The sequence below is a fragment of the Rhinoderma darwinii genome, chromosome 4, assembly GCF_050947455.1.
Source record: "Rhinoderma darwinii isolate aRhiDar2 chromosome 4, aRhiDar2.hap1, whole genome shotgun sequence".
Lineage (NCBI taxonomy): Eukaryota > Metazoa > Chordata > Amphibia > Anura > Rhinodermatidae > Rhinoderma > Rhinoderma darwinii.
Window position 1 is genome coordinate 129,724,755 of NC_134690.1, and position 22,804 is coordinate 129,747,558.

General features: G+C 40.2%; 1 long non-coding RNA gene across 1 annotated transcript; it reads left to right on the forward strand.

Moving 5' to 3' along the window:
• The first annotated feature begins 18,945 nt into the window (after positions 1-18,945).
• Positions 18,946-22,107, forward strand: LOC142760854 (uncharacterized). The gene is made up of 4 exons (XR_012883426.1): positions 18,946-19,006; positions 20,161-20,259; positions 20,802-21,080; positions 21,815-22,107. It is a non-coding gene; the product is annotated as an uncharacterized LOC142760854 (long non-coding RNA).
• Positions 22,108-22,804: the final 697 nt, after the last annotated feature.

The window sequence follows — 22,804 nt, forward strand, 5'->3', positions numbered from 1 at the left end:
AAATTTGGCAGCAATGAACTGTGCATGGAAATGCATTAAAAACACTTTCTATAATTTAGATCAAGGATTTGTTTATTTCACTATAAGCTCTTGTGCTATGTTATTTAAAGGATTCTGTTATTAAAAGATTGTTTTAGAAAAAATAGTGTTGTAATAATATTCAATTACTGGAATAAATAAATAACTGTCAATGTCAATTCAAATAAATAGCAAAAGTTTATTTAAATTAGTAACAGAACCCAACAGTTGCCAGATTAAAAAATTAATAAAGAGAACACAAGAAAACCAGCAGTCCAACATGTTATAAATTTAATACAAAATATCAAAGCATCTCTTGTGTTTCTAATCCACTGAAGACCACATATGCTTACAATCTGAGTTACTAACCTAAATGGCCGGGGGTCTGAGGAGCTCACAAGGTGCCATCAGTGCACAGAGGTGGTGACATCACTAGCAGCTGTAGTCTAGGTAATGACAGTGTCAGACATTATGAGTTTCTGGACCACCATGTATAATCAGGGCACAGGACAACTATAGATAACCAGGCTGCTGGAGTACTAGGAATACCACCACTTTTTGCCACTCACCTGCAAGAGCAAAACGCTGAATTTACACCAGGTAACTTTTTCTTTATGTGCCTTTAACTAGTAAGTTTTAGATTCTGACTGTACCCTTGACTACCAGATACTGAGATGCTGGCTGATAAATGAGACTTCAGTGAAAGCACCAGTGCAGTACTGCATGTAAGATATTCACTTATATTAAAGTCAGCGGCGGATTAAGGTACAGGTACTCCCTCCCCCGCCCCTTTCACAGCCTGATAAATGCAAGTCTGCACACTCCACCTATGTCAGACATCTTGGTACACACAATCCAGTAAGTACATTTTCCTCACCTGCTGCTGGATCTGTTCCAAGAGATCCTGTATTAGGCCCTGTTCACACTGAGTTTTTTGCTGGCAAAAAATTCTGCCTCAAAATTCTGTCGTGAATTTTGAGGCAGATTTTGACCAGCCTGCACGTCACTTGCCGCATATTTTGTCCGCAGCCATTGAGCGCCGCGGGCAAAAACACAGCGAAAAATGCATTCTCTGTCTCCCATTGATGTCAATGTACTAAAATGAAGAAAAAACACGGCGCCACATGTGCGTATCAAATGAAATATAAATGAGCAAAAATGACCATAAATGCTCACCTATAAGGATACAAATTGCCAGCAAGTAGTAGTGAATAAAGCTGCTGCCGATCCCAACGCAAACTCCAAGGAGATGCCAAACGTATAATTAAAAGATATAACAAACTGCTTCAAGTTTCTTCTCCTCTTCTCTCTTCGTGATCCGCTGTGTATCCTCTGCCCAGAGGTGCGTGAATCTGCGTGTCATCATGCGCTCCAGCGGTAATTTGTACTTTCTCGGCCACCGTACCTCCCTATTCAACAATCACCATGACTACCGGTCTTTGTTATAACACACATTCGATCTGACCGGCTTACATAATAATGTTTGAGAATAAACAATTTAATCAATTTAACCCCTTAAGGACACAGCCTGTTTTGGCCTTGTGGCACAGGCGATTTTTGCAAATCTGACATGTGTCACTTTATGTGGTAATAACTCCAGAATGCCTATCCAAGCGATTCTGAGATTGTTTTCTCGTGACATGTTGTACTTTATGATACTGAAAAAATTTTGTCGTTAAATTCAATATTTATTTGTAAAAAACACCAAAATTTTGAGAAAATTTGCAAAAATCTGCATTTTTCTAAATTGTAATGTATCTGCTTGTAAAACAGATAGTAATACCACACAAAATTGTCACTAGTTAACATTTCCCATATGTTTGCATCGTTTTTTGAACGTCCTTTTATTTTTCTAGGACGTTACGAGGCTTAGAACTTTAGCTAGAATTTCTCGCATTTTCAAGAAAATTTCAAAAGGCTATTTTTTCAGGGACCAGTTCAGTTCTGAAGTGGCTTTGAGGGTCTTATATATTAGAAAGTCCCCATGAATCACCCCATTTTAAAAACTGCACCTCTCAAAGTATTCAAAATAGCATTCAGAAAGTATTTTAACCCTTTAGGCATTTCACAGGAAATAAAGCAAAGTAGAGGTGAAATTTACAAATTTGTAATACATTTTTTTTGTAACACAGAAGGTTTTACGAGAGAAACGCAACTCAATACTTATTGCCCAGATTCTGCAGTTTTTAGAAATATCCCACATGTGGCTCTAGTGCGGTAATGGACTGAAACACAGGCCTCCGAAGCAAAGGAGCACCTGGTGGATTTTGGGGCCTCTATTTTATTAGAATATATTTTAGGCACCATTTCAGGTTTGAAGAGGTCTTGTGGTGCCAAAACCGTGGAAAACCCCCAAAAGTGACCCCATTTTGGAAACTACACCCCTCAAGGAATTTTTCAAGAGGTATAGTTAGCATTTTTAGCCCACAGGTTTTTTGCTAAATTTATTGAAACTGGTTTGTGGAAATGAAAATCTACTTTTTTTCAGAAAAAACATACAATGTTTTAGTTTTTATAAGGAATAAAGGAAAAAAAAACACACCAACATTTGTAAAGAAATTTCTCCCGATTACGACAATACCCCATATGTGGTAATAAACTGCTGTTTGGACCCACGGCAGGGCTCAGAAGAGAACGAGGGCCATTTGGATTTTGGAGCACAGATTTTGCTGGAATGGTTTTCGGTTCCATGTCGTGTTTGCAAAGCCCTGGAGGGACCATAACAGTGGAAACTCCCCAAAAGTGACCCCATTTTGGAAACTACACCCCTCAAGGAATTTTTCTAGGGCTATAGTTAGCATTTTGACCCTACACGGTTTTTGCTGAATTTATGGGAATTATGCCGTGAAATTGAAAATCTAAATTTTTTCTAATAAAATGTAGTTTTAGCTCAGATTTTTTCATTTTTACAATAGATAAAGGAAAAAAAACACCCCAATATTTGTAAAGCAAACTTTTTTTAGCACAGCAATACCCGATATGTGGTAATAAACTGCTGTTTGGACACTCGGCAAGGCTTAGAAAGGACGGAGCGCCATTTGACTTTTGGAGCTCAAGTTTTGCTGGAATGGTTTGCGGCCCCATGTCACATTTGCAAAGCCACTGAGGGGCCAAAATAGTGCAAACTCGGCAAAAGTGACCCCATTTGGGAAACTATACCCCTTGTGGAATTTATCTAGCGGTATAGTGAGCATTTTGACCCCACTGTTTTTTTGCTGAATTATTGGAATTATGCAGTGAAAATGAAAATCTACATTCTTTCCACTAAAATGTTGCATTTTTTTCATTTTCACAAGGAATAAAGGAGAAAAAGCGCCCCAACAATTGTAAACCAATTTCTCCCGAGTACGGTAATACCCCACATGTGGTCATAAACTGCTGCTTGGATACACCACAGGGCTCAGAATGGCAGGAGTGCTACTTGGCATGTCGATTTTGGTTGAATGTTTTTTGGGCGCCATGTCACATTTGCAGAGCCCCTGAGGTACCCGTACAGTAGAAACCCCTGAGATGTGACTCCATTTTGGAAACTATACCCCTCAGGGTAATCATCTAGGTGTGTACTGAGCATTTTGATCCCACAGGTGTTTCATAGATTGTATTAGAATGAGGCAGTATGAAAATGAAAAATTATTTTTTTTTCCCCAAAAATATGTAGTTTTGCACCCAATTTTTTTTCCACAAGGGGTAATATAAGAAAAAAACACACATAATTTGTTACCCAATTTCTCCCGAGTACGGCAATACCCCATGTGTGGCCCTAAACTGCTGTTTGGGCACATGGCAGAGCTCAAAATGGAAGGAGTGCCATGTGGCTTTTAGAGCACAGATTTTGCTGGACTGGTGTACGGGCGCCATGTCGCATTTGCAGAGCGTTCTTAGGTACCAGTGTAGAGTGTAAAACCCTGAGAAGTGACCCCATTTTGTAAACTACACCTCTCAAGGCATTTATCATTTGCCTGGATATATGACAGGGCTTAGGCGTGAAAGGCGCATGTGAGACCTATTTTGGTGATTTTCGCAGCATTAGCCCACAATGGCAGGGCTCTGGGGTCAAATAGTAAAATAAACCCCCAAGTAGTGACCCCCATTTTGGAAACTGCACCCCTGAAGGCATTTTATTAACGGGTGTAGTGAGCATTTTGACCACACAGGGGTTTTTTTTTTCTATAATAAATGAATGCTCAGTGGATGGTGCAAAGTGAAAATTGCAAATTTCCACAGGTATATGCCATTTTAGTGCACAATATTTTGTGCCCAGTTCATGCCACTGAAGACAAATACCTCAAACTGTTAAGCGGGTTCTCCCGGGTATGGCGTTGCCATATATGTGGACGTAAACTGCTTGTTGGGCACGCTGTGGGGCTCAGTAGGGAGAGGCGCCATTTGGCTTTTGGAGCGCAGATTTTGCTTAGTGGCAGTTTTGTTTGGGGTTTTGCTGGTATTTCAGCTTATGATGTGGGCACATACATAGGCTGTGTGGAGTACATCAGGGGCATAATAAGAGGGTGTAATAATGCGGCAAAATAAATAATAATCCGCAGATATGTGACCGGTGTCGCACTGATAAATGGCGCCCGATCTTATCCGCTTTTGGACACTCTGCACATTTTGCATCGCCATATTCTGAGAGCCAGAACTTTTTTTTTTCACCACCGGAGCCGTGTGAGGGCTTATTTGTTGCGGGACAATCTGTAGTTTTCATTGGTACCATTTTGGGGTACATGCGATTTTTTTGATCACTTTGTATTTCATTTTTTTGGCAAGCAAGGTGACCAAAAACCTGCAATTCTGATGTTTTTTATAATTATTTTTTTTACGGCGTTCGCCATGCGCTATTAATGACAATTTTACTTTATTCTGCGGGTCGGCACGATTACGGCGATACCAGATGTATATAGTTTCTCTTATGCTTTGCAGCGTATACACGATAAAATCACTTGTTTCAAATTTATTTTTTGTGTCACCAGATTCTGAGAGCCATAACTTTTTTATTTTTCCGTCAAAAAAGCTGCGGGAGGGCTTCTTTTTTGCGGGACAGGCTTCAGTTTTTAATGGTATAATTTTGGGGTACATGCAACTTTTAGATCCCTTTTTTTATTCTGTTTTGCGAGGGGTAATGACTAACAAACAGTGATTCTGGAATCGTATTTTATTAAAAAAATTTACGGTGTTCACCGTACGGGTAAAATAGCGTGATATTTTTATAGTTTGGGTCGTTACGGACGCGGTGATACCACATATGTGTACTTTTTTTCTGTTTTTCTGTTTTTCCTATAATAAAAGACTTATTATAGGAAAAAAGGCTGTTAGTGTTTTTTTCAACTTATTTTTTTCATGAAACTTATTTTTTTTTACTTTTTTACAATATTTTTATTAACTTGTTTTACCTTTTTTTTGTGTCCCACTAGGGAACTTGAAGGCATGAAGCCCTGATCGCTATTCTAATACACTTCACTACCTACATAGTGCAGTGTATTAGAGCTGTCAGCTATTCACTGACAGCAAGCCTATTAGGCTTCGCCTCCCGGCGGGGCCTAATAAGCTTCCGTACTAGGAAGCGATTGTTAGGCTACGGTTGCCATAGCAACCATCGGAACACCCGCGTGTGCCGATGGTTGTCATTAGCAACCATAGCGTGCGGTCTAATCACTTAGATGCAGCGATAGCTACATTTAAGGGGTTAATCGGCCGGATCGGAGCCTAGCTCCGGTCATGGACGTTAGAGCACAATGTCATCTGTGACAAACAGCTGACATCCGTGCCCGTGGCAACCATCGTGGTTGCCGACAGGCTACAAGACACTTCGATGCATCGATCGCGTTGATCGATGCATCGAAGGGGTTAATCGGCCGGATCGGAGCCTAGCTCCAGTCCTGGCCGTTGCAGAAGGGTGCCGGACATCTGATTACCGGCGGTGATAGCGCTGGCTCAAGCTGAGCCAGCGCCATCACATACCCTACGTCATGGAGCTGTGATTGGTCAGTCTGCTTTGACTGACCAATCACAGCGATCGCCAGCAGGAGACCGCTGTGAATGGTCCCCTGTCGTCTTACTGTGCCGGTCAACTGTCATAAACAGTTGACGGAACAGTTCTGTCACCTTGTCATTTGACAGGGTGACAGTTTTTAGCCAGGACGCACCGGTACGTCCCTGTGGCTTAAAGCACTTCAATGCAGGACGTACCGGTGTGTCCTGGTGCGCTAAGGGGTTAATTCATCCCTCCCTTATTTTATAGACATTCGATTTTAATCTAATGTAATCGATGCCCAGTTTCTGTAAACGTTCAGCAATTCTGTTTCAAGTAACCGTCGATTCTTCCATACAATATATAATACCTGTAATGACAGGGGGGTAGGGAAACAGACAGTTAGCCCTAATTTACCCACCACTCAGTCCCTGCCTAATTGCAACGACCCGCCCTAGGCGACGGGGTACAACTGGGAGACGGTCCCTACGCTCAGTAGGTGCACGGCAGACAAACGGACAAGGGGACACATGCAAAGGGAAATGGGGCAGTTGCCCACGGCAACACCGTGAGCAACAAGAGAGGTGAACGAGTCCAACCAGGAATGTACGAGGTACCAAACGCAGAGCAGGAGAGTAGTCAGAAAGCCGGGGTCAGTATGAAGCAAGGTCAAATAGCTAGGAGCTGCAGCAAGGCCAGGAAACCACACGAGAAGAATCACAAGCAAAGGAGGAACAGGAAAGGCAGGTATAAATAGACAGAGGGCGGAACTAGCTCCGTCTGGCCAGGCTGCGATAGGCTCTCCCACTCCTAAGCCTGCCATCCTGAGTGGTGGAAGATGGAGTCAGTCTCAGAGACATAGAACCAGGTGCAGGCTGATTACCCATGGGCGTATACACAGAAGTGCCTGGCAGATCCTTTTCAATACCATTTTTCATTTTTTAACTATGTGTATCCTCTATAATATCAATATCAATCAATTGATCGGCTCAAATTTATTCCAACATATTCTAACAATTTTTTACCTCTCTACTTTCCTTCTGCATTTCTTCCTAGCGCTCGGTGCATTTTCTAGCGATGCTTTCCATCATGCGTTCCACTGCTCCTTTGACCTCGCCCCCTACCGTATTTGTTTGAGGTCTCTATGAAAACACATACCTACGTGTATATATTTCCTATTTATATATATATTTACATCGCTATGTAGTGGTTTTAAATACATTTTAATCCGTTTAGCACATTTGAATTCCCCTATCTCTTTCTATATATATTTTTCATTTGTCTGTGACTTGTTGTGTCTTCATATTTTTATACCATTACGGTTAACTTTTCCAATATTATCGATCACATAACCATGTACCGTTGTTTCTTTCTAATTATGCCATTGATAGGAACATATTATTAGAATTCAGTGATTTAGCCAACACGTTTGGGCTGAACTCTGACCTGCTGTTTTGGCGTTTTTTTTTACCTCCTCCCTGGTCTGAATTTAACCTAATTAAGACTTGTGACTTTTTGTATTTATACATGCCATTATGTTGTCATTCTATCTTGCCTGAGGAAGACGCCGGTCCGGCGTTGAAACGCGTAGCAACTGTTCTATATTATTGGAATAAAATTATCTTCCATTTATTTAAGCAGCGCCTCAAATATCCCGTTTTTGTTATATCTTTCAATTATTGATGTCAATGGGACGTCAAAGATGTAAACGCCCGAAGATGAGGCGTGTCGCTTCTTTTTCCCGCGAACCGGTTTTACCGCTCACAGGGAAAAACACCTCCGCCTCCCATTTTAATCAATAGGAGGCATTTTATGACCTTTTTTGGTGCGTTTTTCGATGCGGTTTCCGAGTCAAAACGTGTAAATAAATGGCCGAACATGCCTCATGTTTTTTCCTGCAAGCGATAAAACCGGCTAGTGGGAAAAAGAAGAGAGATGCCCTATCTTCGGGCGTTTACTCCTCTGACCTTCCATTGACATGGGAAGCAGAGAAAGCGTTTGTGAAAAACGTGGCAAATGGCGTGCAGGCAGATCAAAATCTGCCTCAAAATTCCAGGCGGAATTTTTGGCAGAATTTTCTGCCTACAAAAAACTCTGTGTGAACAGGGCCTTACAGTGAAGCAAACACCAAACACTACTCCAAACAATGGTAAAACTTTTTATTTTTTTTACATAATTTACTATAAATGTATGAAATGTTAAATACTTTTGTGTCAAAAAAGACAAAAGTATATATATATATATATATATACACACACACACACACACACACACACACACACACACACACACACACACACACATATCAAGCAATATAAGCGCATCCTGTTAGTGATATGTTTATATATATATATATATATATATGTATGTGTGAGTGTGTGTGTGTGTGTGTGTGTGTGTATATATACATACATACATGCATACATACATACATACATACATACATACACACACATAGGCATTGGAGGGGGCGTGTTAGAGGAGAAAGGCGGCCAGGCAGCACAGAAAATCCTAGAGTGAGGGAGGAGGAGGTGTGGACGACGAGATAGGAGGAGTGCGCTATGATTGATGACGCTCCATGTCTTTGCTAAGACAGCACTTCCGACTGTGTAGAGTCACGGCGCGTCATCCACTAACTTTAGGCTCTATTCACACGACAGGGTCCGAGTGTCGGCCGATAAAAACGGCGGTTTTGGTCCGTTTCAATATAATTTGTACATTTTCTGCGGGATTCACTGATGTGATATATGAGTAAAATATAACATTTATTTATAACTCTCTAAAAACAGGGGTACAATCACCACTGTGAAAAAGCCCCACCGTGTGTATAAAAACGTATTAAATAATAAACTCTGAGTTCTAATTCAATTGTTAACCTACTATAGCTCAGTGTTCAACAAGAATATCAATACGGAATCAGCATTTTAAAAATGGGCATAACAATAGTCTTGACCCTAATTCACACTAGAGTCCGTGATAACCGCACCGGAAGCTCCTAGTGTTAATGTATACAAACAATGCTAGTGTTCCCAATGCTAAAAAATTCCTATTCACAACCGACCCTACGCGTTTCAATACTCATCCTCAGGGGTCTGCAGCTTGGTCACTCTGGCCGGGATGCCAGCGATATTTAGTTCAGCAGCAGGTATTCTGCTGTACTCCACGGAAGCATGCTCGCATAGATGTCAGCGGCATGCTTCATTCTGGGACTCTGAGTTATTTAAAGCATCTGACTCCTCCCCCTGTCCACGGCACCGCCAATCGAATCAGCCAGTCACACTCACCAATCGAATTCGTGACACCTGTCCATGTGACTCCCGGCCATCAGCTGACAGCCAGGAACCAACATCGACCGCATCAAAAGCCGAACGCGCAGGTGCAGTCGAGGCCACAATCAAGTCGCCCATGCTGCCGGGAACTCACCACTGCAAAAGGAGGAGCACATCGATATTTAAGAGTTTGGGTAAGTGTTGTGGATCAGCTCAAAATCCGCAACTGGACTGCCATTGATAAAACAACTACACTGATAATACATATTGTGTAGATAAATGAATGTCTACCCCACTATAGGGTGTCATTGGAACACCTACTGAATAAGGAACAATAGCCAGACTACCCACATGATGATCATTGATAACTAAGAGACCACCTGTCATAACGACCATGTGGATCTCTTGCTATCCTGAAGGGATAACTGGCCATGGAAATGCATGTTTAAATGAAGGTTCAAATAAAACATGCATAGTTTGTCTGCTCATTTAAACCGCCTGGTTGTGTGCACGCCAATCTATAGATCCACTGGGCTTCCTTTCGCAGTATAAGGTTATCCCAGTCACCTCCCCGTTTGGGAGGCCTAATGAGTTCAATTGCTTGAAATTTAAGACATTCTGCACGACCCTGATGTATAGCGTGTACATGTTTGAATATAGGAGTATCTCTAGAATTCGCAATGTCGCCAACATGTTCTCTGATCCGGCGCCGAAACTGCCGCACCGTTTTTCCCACATAATTCAGTGGACATGGACATGTTATCAGATATACCACCCCTGCTGTTTTACAATTAACAAAATCACGGATTTCATATTCCAATTGCGTAACGACACTCCTAAACTTGTCACCTTCTTGAATAAAATCACAAGCCTTGCACCTACCACATCTGTGTGTGCCTGGTATTTGTCTGTCCAGCCATGTTCCTTTAGGTGCAATGGGGTCAAAACAACTATGCATAACTCTGTCCCTGATGTTTTTCCCTCTCCGGAATGTGACTGAAGGCCATTGCGTAATCTGATCTATCAAATCTGCATCACTACTAAGAATACGCCAATACCTCTTCAGGATCTGCATAATTTCACATTGTTTAGAATCATAAGTGCCTATAAGTTCCGTAACTCTCTCTTCCCTTCGTTGTCTAGGAACAAGAAGACTCTGCCTGTCCGCATCTCTCGCTCCCACATAGGCCTTTCTGATTACTCCCTTAGGGAAACCTCTATCCTTCAATCTGGTTGTAAGTTCCTGTGCCTGTCTCTCGAAGTCGTCCATGGAGCTACAATTCCGGCGTACTCTCATGAACTGACCCTTGGGAATACCACATTTAAGGGGATAAGGATGACAACTGTTCCATTGCAGGAAACTATTGGTTGCTGTTTCCTTACGATGTACTTGAGTACGAATTGTACCCTCTGATGTTTTTATAATTTTAAGGTCTAAGAAAGTCAGTTCCTGATTGTTGATTTCACATGTGAACCTGAGCCCTAGATCGTTCTGGTTAAGGGCAGCCACAAAACTATTGAATTCTTCCACTGTTGAATTCCAGAACAGCAGCACGTCATCAATATATCTGATCCAGATCCCTATTGACGAAGTCCACTTGGAAAAACTCTCCCCAAAAACAATTGTCTCCTCCCACCAGCCAAGAAATAAATTTGCATAGGTGGGAGCAGTTGGACTTCCCATTGCAGTACCACATTGCTGGTGAAAAATCCTGTCTTCAAAGATAAATACATTTTTCTCCAGTACAAAATGTAATAACTGCAGAACTAGCTGGTTATGAGCCACAAATTGAGTACCTCTAGATCTCAAGAAGTACTCTACCGCTTCACAGCCAAGTTTGTGTGGAATGGAGGAATACAATGCCTCTACATCCAAGCTAGCCAGAAAAGTACTGCGTTCCAAAGTGATACCTTCAATTTGTTTCAAAACATCCATGGTATCACGTACATATGATGTACGTTTTCTGCCACACACTGCCCACTGTACATACTGCCACACACTGCCCTCTGTAGATAATGCCACACACTACCTTCTGTACATACTGCCACACACAGCCCCCTCTAGGTAATGCCACACAGACCCCCTTGTAGGTAGTGCCACACAGCTCCCCTGTAAGCAATGCCACACAGCCCCCCTCTAGGTAATGCTACACCCCCCGTGTAGGTAGTGCCACAAAGCCCCCCTGTAAGTAGTGCCACACAGCCTCCCTGTAGGTAATGCCACACAGCCCCCCTGCAGGTAATGGCGCACAGCCACCTTGTAGGTAATGCCACATGGCCCCCCTGTAGGTAATACCACACGGCCCCCCTGTAGGTAATGCCACACAGCCCCACTGTAGGTAATGCCACACAGCCACCCTGTAGGTAGTGCCACACAGCTCCCCTGTAGGCAATGTCACATGGCCCCCTGTAGGTAGTGCCACACAGCCCCCCTGTAGGTAATGCCACACAGCACCCCTGCAGGTAATGCCACACAGCCACCTTGTAAGCAATGCCGCACGGCCCCCTGTAAGCAATGCCGCATGGCCCCCCTGTAGGTAATGCCACTTGCCTCCTCTGTAGATAATGCCACACGGCCCCCCTGTAGGTAATGCCACACGGCCCCCCCAGTAGGTATTGCCACACAGCCCTTCTGTAGGTAATGCCACACAGCCCCCTTGTACATAGTCACCCCCCTTCCTGTAGGGGACGGCTCCAGGAGAAGTCCCTCACTTCACTGTCCATATATGGACAGTGAAGTGAGGGAATTCTCCTGGATCGGAATCCCCGGCCACAGCAGTGGCGATTCCCTTCAGAAGTCCCTGACTTCACTGTGTCCATATATGGACAGTGAAGGCAGGGACTTCACCTTGAGAGGAATCTCCAGCCACTGTGTCCGGGGATTTGGTTTCAGGAGTAGTGGACTGCTTCAGGAAAGGTCATGGACTTCTCCTGGAGCGTAATCCCCGACCACAGCTTCGGAAATGGATTAGGGATTCCGCTCCTCCTTCTCACATGCACTTCAGTGCGGGAGCACCAAGAGTGAAGAAGGAGGAGGCGTGGACAACGAGACAGGAGGAGGAAGGGACGTGTACTATGATTGATGACGCTCCGTGTCTTTGCTCAGCCAGCACTTCCTGCTGTGTAAAGACACGGCGCGTCATCAACTAGGTCTACAAGCGGCGGGACCAGAGGAGGCGGAGCTCAGAAGAGCTCATGAAACATCCGCCCGGCCCACTGCCTGTAAATGTAGTTGATGACACGCCGTGCTTTTCTCAGCCGGAAGTGCTGGCTGAGCAAAGACACGGTACCTCACAGGAAATAAAAAATGTACCCTGGGTGCGGTCACGTGATGGCAAATCGGAAAACACGGTAACACTAGCACAGGTAAGCAGACACTATATTAGAAATGTTATTAAATATGACTAATTAAGTTAAAATTGAAATAAAATGCATTCCCGGACAACCCCTTTAACTTATTTGTAGTTTTCGGGGAAAAATCTACTGTGCGTGAATATAACCTTAGAGAACAAATATCTGTTGTTTAAATCTACATTTACCTTATATATTTATGATAAGGTAAATATATACAGCACAAGAATCAGGCTGAATACATAAATGCAGCACCAGAACAAACCTCAGTACATAAATATTGCACCAGAACAAAGCTCAGTACATATATATACAGCACCAAAACTAAGCTCAGTACATATATATAGCACCAGTAGCAAGCTCAGTACATAAATACTGCACCAGAACAAAACTCTGTACATTTATACAACAACAAAATCAATATCAGTACATATATACAGCACCAGGACATAGCTCAGTACATAAATACAGCACCAGGACAAAGCTCAGTAAATAAATACAGAAGCAGAACCAAACTCAGTACATAAATACAGCACCAGAACAAAGCTCAGTAAATACATACAGCACCAGTACTAAGGTCATCACATAAATACAGCACCAGAACCAAGCCCAGTACATAAATACAGAACCAGAATCAAGCTCAGTACATACATACAGCACCAGAGCAAAGCTCAGTACGTAAATACACTAACATCACAAATACAGTGTAACCCCTGCAAAACTACAGCTCCCAGCATGGCCAGAACAATGATCAGGATATTCTGGGAGTTGTTTTAAAAAAAATAATCATACCATCCATCATCTCGCTACAGATCATACAGTGACTACAGTACTGGTTAGAGGCAGAATATTTACATTGACTGACTCACAGGTGACGTCTTCTCAGATTCTAGTCATTCTTTTTCTCTTTTCTTCTCCATCCGGTACAGACCTCTATGATGACTACTCCCAGCTACGGCCCATTTCTGCGGTTTGCCGCTCAGATGTTTTCAGCTCCTCACTTTTCAAACATTTCCGCACCAATAAACACCTATAAACATAGACAAAATTCTAATGGTGCCACACACTGCACCTCTAATTATACATACATAGTGCCCCCCATAGAGCCTCCTTGAAAAGCGCTGAATGGCAGGGCAAGGAACTAATGTCCTATAGACACAGATACAATTATAGTGTTGTTGGGCCCCCTTTACAAACTTGGGCCCTGGGCACTTGCCAATATTTCCCTTATTATAATCCGTCCCTGATTGTAGTACTACTTAATATGAAAATAACAGTAACATAAAATTAAGTAATTCTTTCTCACCGTTCAAGATTTAATTCTGCATGGATTGCAAGTAACTAAGGCACTGCTCCCATTTTGTTTTTTCTTTACCTTCGGTGCATGTCCACGGAAAATCTTCTGACGTGTCTGCCGAATGTAAAGCTCATATCAGTTGCATCAATAGTTGCTCAATACAGTTACATACATCACCCATAAGCTCCTATGTTAGAAAAAAATTGTATACCATGCAGCATATGATGTTTGAGGGAATTCCTCTGCATTGAAATGTGTAGCTAACTATAAAAAAAAGTCATGCTGTTGCTGACAGGTTTGATAGGGCATAGCCTTCCCCTAGCACACTGCCAGAGAGAAACATGGAATAGGCAGGAACAGTTCATGGAGAATGTGACAAAACACTCTAAAAGACTGCAAAAGCTGTTATATATAAAAAGGCTGTCTCCAAGAAATTCTCCTGCATATAAACTTACACTAAGTTTATGATTCCCCGCTTTTGTTTTTTTGTTAATATATTTTTTGAGACTATGGCTTTCTAAGAATACATTAATTAACTCAAGAGGTTAAAAATAATTTTGTTAAGACTATGAGTACCTAAATACCTATAGTCAAACATAATTAAACAAAAGAGTACAAAAATAGTGACCAAAAATTACCAGTGAAAAATAAGAAGAATAGCACTGCATGCAGCACTAGTCTTTTCATTAAAATGACAGACACCACGACAGAACACATAATTAGTCAATACGACAGACCCGGCACTGCGTTGGCTTCCTTTATAAATGGAAACAATGATGCGGATGTGAACAGATCCTATGTACTGCATATTGGAAGAAAATACTGAAAAGGGTCTATTTGAGACCATCAAGCCCAGAATGGTACCAGAGCAATTGTGGTGTTTGCTAGAAAAGTGCACTTACCGTATATTAGATTTGACTTACCCTTCCTTTATGGTATTATGTGCTTGATTTCCTTTTTTGCTTATGATTTCAGTAAAGAAAAGTTATGATCTCTATTTACTACACTCTGTACTTGTCCTCCCCCAGTAATAGTCAGAAGTGGTACACTAGAAAAAGATATAGATTAGTTAGAAAATAATGGAGCACTAAATGACTTACAGTAAGTAGACAAAATCTTCTCTTTACTTTGGACAGTCTAACTAATATTTTCCTAGACAACTACAAGGGAGAAAGTAAGCAATTACAGAAAGAAAGTTGTGTCTTGTAATATAAGTCTATCCTTTTACGACTATGTTCAGAGGCTTTACTTTTAACAGTTGTAGTAGATATAGTGTTGTTTGACAGCAAAGTTTTCCAAATGCTCATGAAAACAATAAATGTCAGAGGTGATACATAGAAAAGAATGTTCATCTGTTATCTCCACGTTATATATATATATATATTTTAAAAAAAGTAATCGCAGCTATAGAATGAGATATTTAATGTAGAAAACTCAGGTCAATACTGCTCCAGGTGAGACTAATTCTGTATTTGACATTGCATTGTCAGACAACTGGCATATCTGATATATTAAGTCCTTGATATATTGCTTGCTAGGGGCTGTGCTCTTAGACCAGATTTATGAACTTAAAATCGCCATGAGATACACACTTACAGTAGAAATTGTTCATTTATACATATACTTATAGGTGCTATATTTCCTTTGAGTGACATTGCACAAACAAGATAATAGTTTATTTATTTATTTTCTTAATTTCTTTATTATCTTTTATTACACATCAATGGAAATTTAAATAATACTTGTGGAAACATCATATTCTAATGTTTATTTATGTGGTCTTCACAAATCACATTATCTATTTGGATCTACAATAGCTTTTCTGCATATAAATGTTCTGTAATATGCAAAGTATTAATTAAATGAGGTGAGCAGGAAATAAGTTCAATTTATAGCAATTCCTAATTATGAAACAACATTGTGATGATTGTGTCTTTATTAGGCTGGGTACACACTGAGTTTTTTGCAGGAGGAAAATCTGCCTCAAAATTCCGTTTGGAATTTTGAGGCAGATTTTCCTCTGCCTGCACACCGTTTTTTCGCTGCGTTTTTCACCCACGGCCATTGATCACCACGGGCATAGAACGCCACAATATACGCTTTATCTGCCTCCCATTGATGTCAATGGAAGGTCAGAGACGTAAACGCCGAAGATAGGGCATGTTCCTTCTTTTTCCCGCGAGCCGTTTTTTCCGCTCGTGGTAATAAAACGCCTCTGCCTCTCATTGAGATTACTGGGAGGCATTTTCCGACGCGGTTTCCGCATCAAAAAATGTGTAAAAAAAACTCAGTGTGAACTGGCCCTTAGAATAAAAAGTCTATTGGGGGATTTATTAACTTTTCTACACCAGTTTTATGTCTTTTCTTTAAAGTTGTTATTTATGCAAAACATTTGTTAACTTTTGGTGCATTAAAGGTTATGTACAAATGTAGCCATCTTTATCTTGACTGATAATTTGCTGCAGTGTGATATCACACAACAAAAGCCATTGAAAAGTTAAGGTAAAGGATCTTGCCACTGTCTATTTAATGTGTTAAAGGTCATGATAAAGACGGCTACATGTAAACCTTTGAAAAGGCGTTTTTATTTTTTATAAAAAAGGTCAATCAGTGTGATGGTGCAACTTTCTAAATAGTTTTTATTAATAAAATTATTTTTACTTTTTAAGATAAAGATGCTTTGTATTCTCTACCTGACGGGTTCAGTGTCAGCAGGGATCCACCTGTAATCTATCACCATTTAAATTGTGAACTTAGATGTGATAGATTACAGGTGGATCCTGCATGTCAGAGACACGCAGGAGCTGCTTTGACAGAACCCGTCAGTCTCGTGGGCCTGACGGGAACAGGATTTAGCGAATGATGCAGCTAAATACAAAGCAGCTGTATCTTAAAAAGTAAAAATAATTTTTAATAAAAACTATTTATAAAGTTGCAACAATCACACTAATTGACCTTTTTTTCAAAAATATGCCTTTCAAAGGTTGACATAGCCTTTAAACTGCCCGTGGTACTTTTCCCAAAAATTAACGGGGCTCAGTGAAAGGGGGCGCGGCCTTGCGTGGCCCATCAAACTTAGGCATCATTTAGACGAGCGTAATATACGCGCGTGCGACGCGCGTGCTTTTCACGCGTGTCATACGCACCTATATTAGGCTATGGGGCAGTGCAGACAGTCCGTGAGTTTTGCGCAGCGTGAGTCCGCTGCGTAAAACTCACGACATGTTCTATATTTCTGCGTTTTTTGAGCATCACGCACCCATTGAAGTCAATGGGTGCGTGAAAACCACGCAGGTCGCACGGAAGCACTTCCATGCGAACTGCGTGGTTCGCGCAACAGCTGTCATTCTCTGAATGTAAACAGAAAAGCACCACGTGCTTTTCTGTTTACAAACATCCAAACGGAGTGTCAAAATGATGGCGGCTGCGAGAAAATCTCGCAGCCGCGCATCATAAACTGATGACACACGCAGCTGTTAAGTGCCTTTTGCGCACGCAAAGCGGCGCGTTTTTTGCGTGCGCAAAACGCACACGCTCGTGTAAATCAGGCCTTACTAGAATTTACGTCAGAAACTTTTTTTTATGTAAATTGAGGTAATTTAGACTTCAACCATATCCATGCAGTTTTTGATTTGCACCTTTTATTCAATGAGAACTTAGATGGCCACAAAAAGCAGGAGCATCAAGATTTTTGGACAGTATTAAAATTGCCACAGCGCAGATTTAGTAAAGCAAGGAAAAATGTGAAATCTACAATGAACGTAAGCAGTTACAGATATTACCAGTTTAATATTTAAAGGGAAAGTCTCATGTATTTTATTTTAGTTTCATTAATTAGATTTAATCAGAAATTGTAACTATTTATTTTGAAAATCTTTCCTGAGGGTACATACTGGCGATACACACTTATTTCCTGTATTGTCTGTATTTAAAGTACAGCAGGGTGTGTATTCTTTATGGCAACTGAGTTGAATAGACATAAAAAGACATAGAAATATCATAAGTTATTACAGACTCCAGAGAGAGATGGGGTACAGCGCTCTCCCGCAGAGACCAGACAGAGACAGGGAAGATGTATTCAGAACCTTATCTTTGTATATAGTGTTACTACCCAGCATTATCTGAGTCTCCAGCAGTGTTATATATTTATAATAAAAATAATAATAATAATAATAATAATAATAATAAAAATCTGATTAAAATAATCTGTCATTTTCTGATGATACGTTCCCTTCAATTTTGAGGATTAGTTTATCTGAAACACAATAAATAATGTAGGGTAGCAATTATATCTCCAACGCTCTAAAAATTTTAGAAATGACAAAAATGTAAGAAAAACAAATCATATGGCTGCTGGATGGACCTGAGCTTACAGTTCCAAAGATTGTGCAGTTTGGTGCCTCAGTCGTTCCGTCATGCAGCGTTATTCTTCCTATAACAATGAAAAACACCACTGTTAGGGACCAGTGGTATCTCTCCTACGAAGGATCCAACAGAGCCGCATGGCTTTATTTGTGAACGGAAGCCATGACATAAGTGTGAATATAGCCTTAGCAAACTGTGTATGACTGATAGAACACTAATGGACTAATTATAAGTCAATAAACATATCCTAATGGATCATTATGGATCTGTCATATATGTCATGGATCCTGTAAAAACTAAAGCCATGAGACCAGTGTGAACAAAAGATCCCTATTCTGTTACACTGGATGATATCACACAGCACAAATACAAGTACTGGAAGTGGATTACCACCTACTATTTTCATTAACATATTTCTATTGCTAATACATAGTTTACCAAATGTGAAAATACAATGAAAACTGCTTCTGATCTCATCAGAATATATATCTGTATTCAACTGTACGATGAATATGGTCATATAGGTAACATTTAAACAGCTTCAGGGGACATGAATGGACATTTGATGTGAAATGTACACAAATGAATGAAGATGTTGAGTTTGCCTTTGGAAAAGTTTCATTATTTATATTGTTTATGATCATCTGGTAATTTTCTCTACTTGTTCATTTCCTGACCAGACGCTCATAGAATCATGACCGTGTTACCTAGCAACTAAAAAGTATCCGTATGTGTCAGGTAATATCCAGTCCAGACCCATTTGTCTATGAGAGAACATTTTATATATAATGTAAATAGTATAGTATTTTCTCATGTAGATTGTGTCCTTCAGATTTCTCTACGAGGAGAGCTAAAATATACTAGTGAAGTGATCCCAACATACAACACAGAACATGTTTATACATTTTAGCCATTATTATTTATATGATATATTGCACTATATGACATCATCTGATCTGAGTGAAGTAAATAGTTGTAGCAGTAGTGTCCGGTTACTCTATAGTTTCCTCATTAGTAACTACATTTGTATTTACCAGCAGGTAACTAAGAATGTGTCTGTGATGTATATATTTTCTATAATTGGTCTCAATATGACCAGAAAAAAAGACCCTTTAAACACTATTGGTATGTGTATGCCCCCGCACATTAAGGTAGAATGTGATTAGAATCCATAGTAGGTCTCCATGTCAATCTTGACTTTTTATGTGGACTTTAGTGGTTCAGAAGTTGTGCAGCCTTCTGCCACAACACCACCACTACAACTACTACTACCACTGTGTTTGTTTATACCCTTTAGCAGTAATGTTTTATAATCTTGCTTACTAAATTTAAAAAACCTCAAAGTATTCCAAAATAAAATCATGTAAGTAGTGTATAGTGGTAGAAGAGAACCCTCGGGGTGGCTGTAGGAAAGATGACTGATTTAGTTCTAATTTACATGAATGCATTTAAGCATTTATATTTCTCTGCAAGTATAGCCTCACACACATGGCCATATTATGGCGATGTGTGGAGCGATAAAAAGGCAGCCATAGTGGTGCATATTCCACTATTTACCTCCGTAGCTTTTTAGACGGAAAAAAAATCATGGCATGCTGTATTAAGGAGCTATTCTCGGCTCGAAGCATTGATTCTTGGGGAGAATATTTCCAACATAAGGCACGCAATAGACCACCATAGGGCTGCACACGTGTGCCGCTGTACAGCCTCTGGGTTGCTGGTCTGTGGGTGCATGAGGCGCAAAGCTGTCCTAAAAATGTCAGATTCCACAGCTGGTGATTAGTTTGGCAGTTTCAATCAGCTCTGGTTCTTATTTTAGTTCTAGATATTGTGATTTTAAATACATTGCTGAATTTCCTAAAATTGTCAAACACCTTCTTTTTTGCTAACAGCTCCTAGTCTGCAGTCTCCTAAGTCAACACGAATGAAGAGCAGTCAATCAAACATCTAACATCATATCATTTCATCAGTTGTGGAAGTTAGAGGATATGGTACACTTCTTAAACTTTGCTTTTTCAGGAAGGAATTTCCCCCTCTCAAAGATCTATGTTTAAATAGTCCCTTATGTGATAATATAAATTTCAGTAATTACCTTCTTTTTTTTAATTATCCATCATTCTGGAGATATTTCATTTAGTCCACCACATGTCTTGTCCTTTATATATTTCTTACAAAACCTAGATGCATCTTCCACAGGGGTGAGCTAATGAAGCTGCACTAGGAGTTGTCTGTGTCTTTACTACAAATAATCGGGTATATTTTGGTAGATTGCCTATTGATCGGAGTAAGTGTATTTTTGTTATTCCTTGACCCTTTATACATTGTGTACCCTATTATGTGTATGTACTGCAGTGATCCAATCTGATTTGTTATGGATTCTAAGATCACGTTGGTTTTTTAATGTTTTTAATTGTCTGTGGAATTATGCATTTCATACAATAACATTCATACTATTATCATGAGATAGGGTGTGCTCATTCATTCATTCATTCTTCTGTGTTTCTTTTCTTGCTTGCATCATATACCATAATAGGGCATATGGACAGAGTTTGTGTAACGGCTACGGTCATGGCCAGCTCACGCGTAATCTGCCATGTCTCGTATCATCCACCACGTCTGTGTCATCCACCACATCTGGCATCATCTGCCACATCTGGCGTCATCTGCTAAGTCTGACGTCATCTGCCACGTCTGGTGTCCCTTCTGCCACGTCTTGTGTCCCATCTGCCACATCTGGTGTCCCATCTGCCACGTCAAGCACCATCCGTGCCAAAACCTGTGCTACGCCTCGTGTCAGTCTGGACTCTTACAGGTACTCTTGTGCTAAAGACTTTGAATAGACTTTATATAGACTGTTGTTTGGCTACGGCGGAGCAAGTCAGTGGGTCCACATATCCCAGGACCGTAACAATTTGTCTACATGAAAATTGTACATGGCTCTTTGCTCTTATTACTGTACCTGCTTCTGTTCCACACTCTCTACTATATCCAATATTCATCTACTATTGGTCATGCTTCATTGAAGTATGGTATATTTACCAATGAGTTGGATGAAAAATAAACTAAAATGATAGTAAATTGAATAAAAATCTAACATTTAATTTATTAAAATAATGCATAGTAGGAAGTAGATGCAAAGTGGTTCTTTAACACAGTTGTGCATGCTTTGCCTATTATGCATCACTTTACATAGCATGGATGTGATTGTTTAATTTATCTGTTCAAATGCTTGACAAAGAGTCAGTGTTACAAGTGTTATTCCATTATTACATTCTCTATAATTAAATTATAATTCTACTAACAAATAACATGAGGACAACCACTTTTATCTCTGGATAATCTTGTTTTCATTGCAGTACTATATCCAGTGAAGTCTTCTTTGGTAAAAGCCCTTTTATATTCATTGTTTGACTATACGCTCAAGAATGTTATAGGTGACATTTTTGTTTAGAACAAACCCCACATTCATATTTTATATATACTTTTTTTTTTAATATATATACTTTATTTTTGAAAATTACAGTTCTTTCTATTTAAACCTACTAGATCTTCCAAATTTACCCTCGACAAGCAAGCTGGAAGTAATTCTACCTACAGCCCGCAGCCATCCATTCATCTAAAATCAATGCACTGCACAATGATGCTACGTATTCTCTCTTCTTTTCATGCCCGAAGTTTATTGAATCATTGCTGAACAGTTCGAAAATCTGTAAGAGTAGCATTCATTGCCTTCTAATACTCAATGACATATATCAGTTGTTCAGCAGAGATTCTGCAATATACATATTGATACTGTTGTCTGCACCCAGATTAATAAAATGTTGGCTGGGTATCACATCTATACCATAACTCTGTAGTACAAAAGTTGTCAGGTTGAGACGTCAAGTGTACAAAATGACTTTATCAATATTTATTAATATGTTTTATACCATCGGTATGTAATCTAATTCTGAAGTCAGTTGCAAAATTGCAGTCATAAATCATGAACTTCAAAATGAAAATGCCCTTAAATGTGAAGTGTTGTTTTAGTTGTGACTTTGTGAGTCAGAAATTACTATTATTTTTTTTTTGTAAGGTCATTTATTCAAGTGTTAAGTCCAAAACCATATATGTTCACTTAGCTGTACTATTTGCACTATAGAATACTCTATTTATGTAAATGCCAAAATTGTGTCCACCTGTAATGACCTAGTGTTATCACACCCATTTAAATGGAACTGGTTCGGCTTATAAAATCTCTGGCAAACATCTGGTATAGCATTGAGGAGTTGCAACCACTGCAGGAAAAATGTTTAATACATGATGACCACTCAAATGAATGGGCACCCAATACATGGCCAGGGCTAGTCCTGCACGGTGGGAGATGCTCTTTGTAAGCAGATCTCACCCAATACAGGGTGATTCCGAGAGATGGTCCTCCCTCTATGACGTACATATGCCTTAGAATCAAGATGTCTATAAGATTTACAATGAAAAGTCAAATTTTGAGCTCTATTTTAAAATATATAAATATGTGTTAGCATGTCTCCATGACAA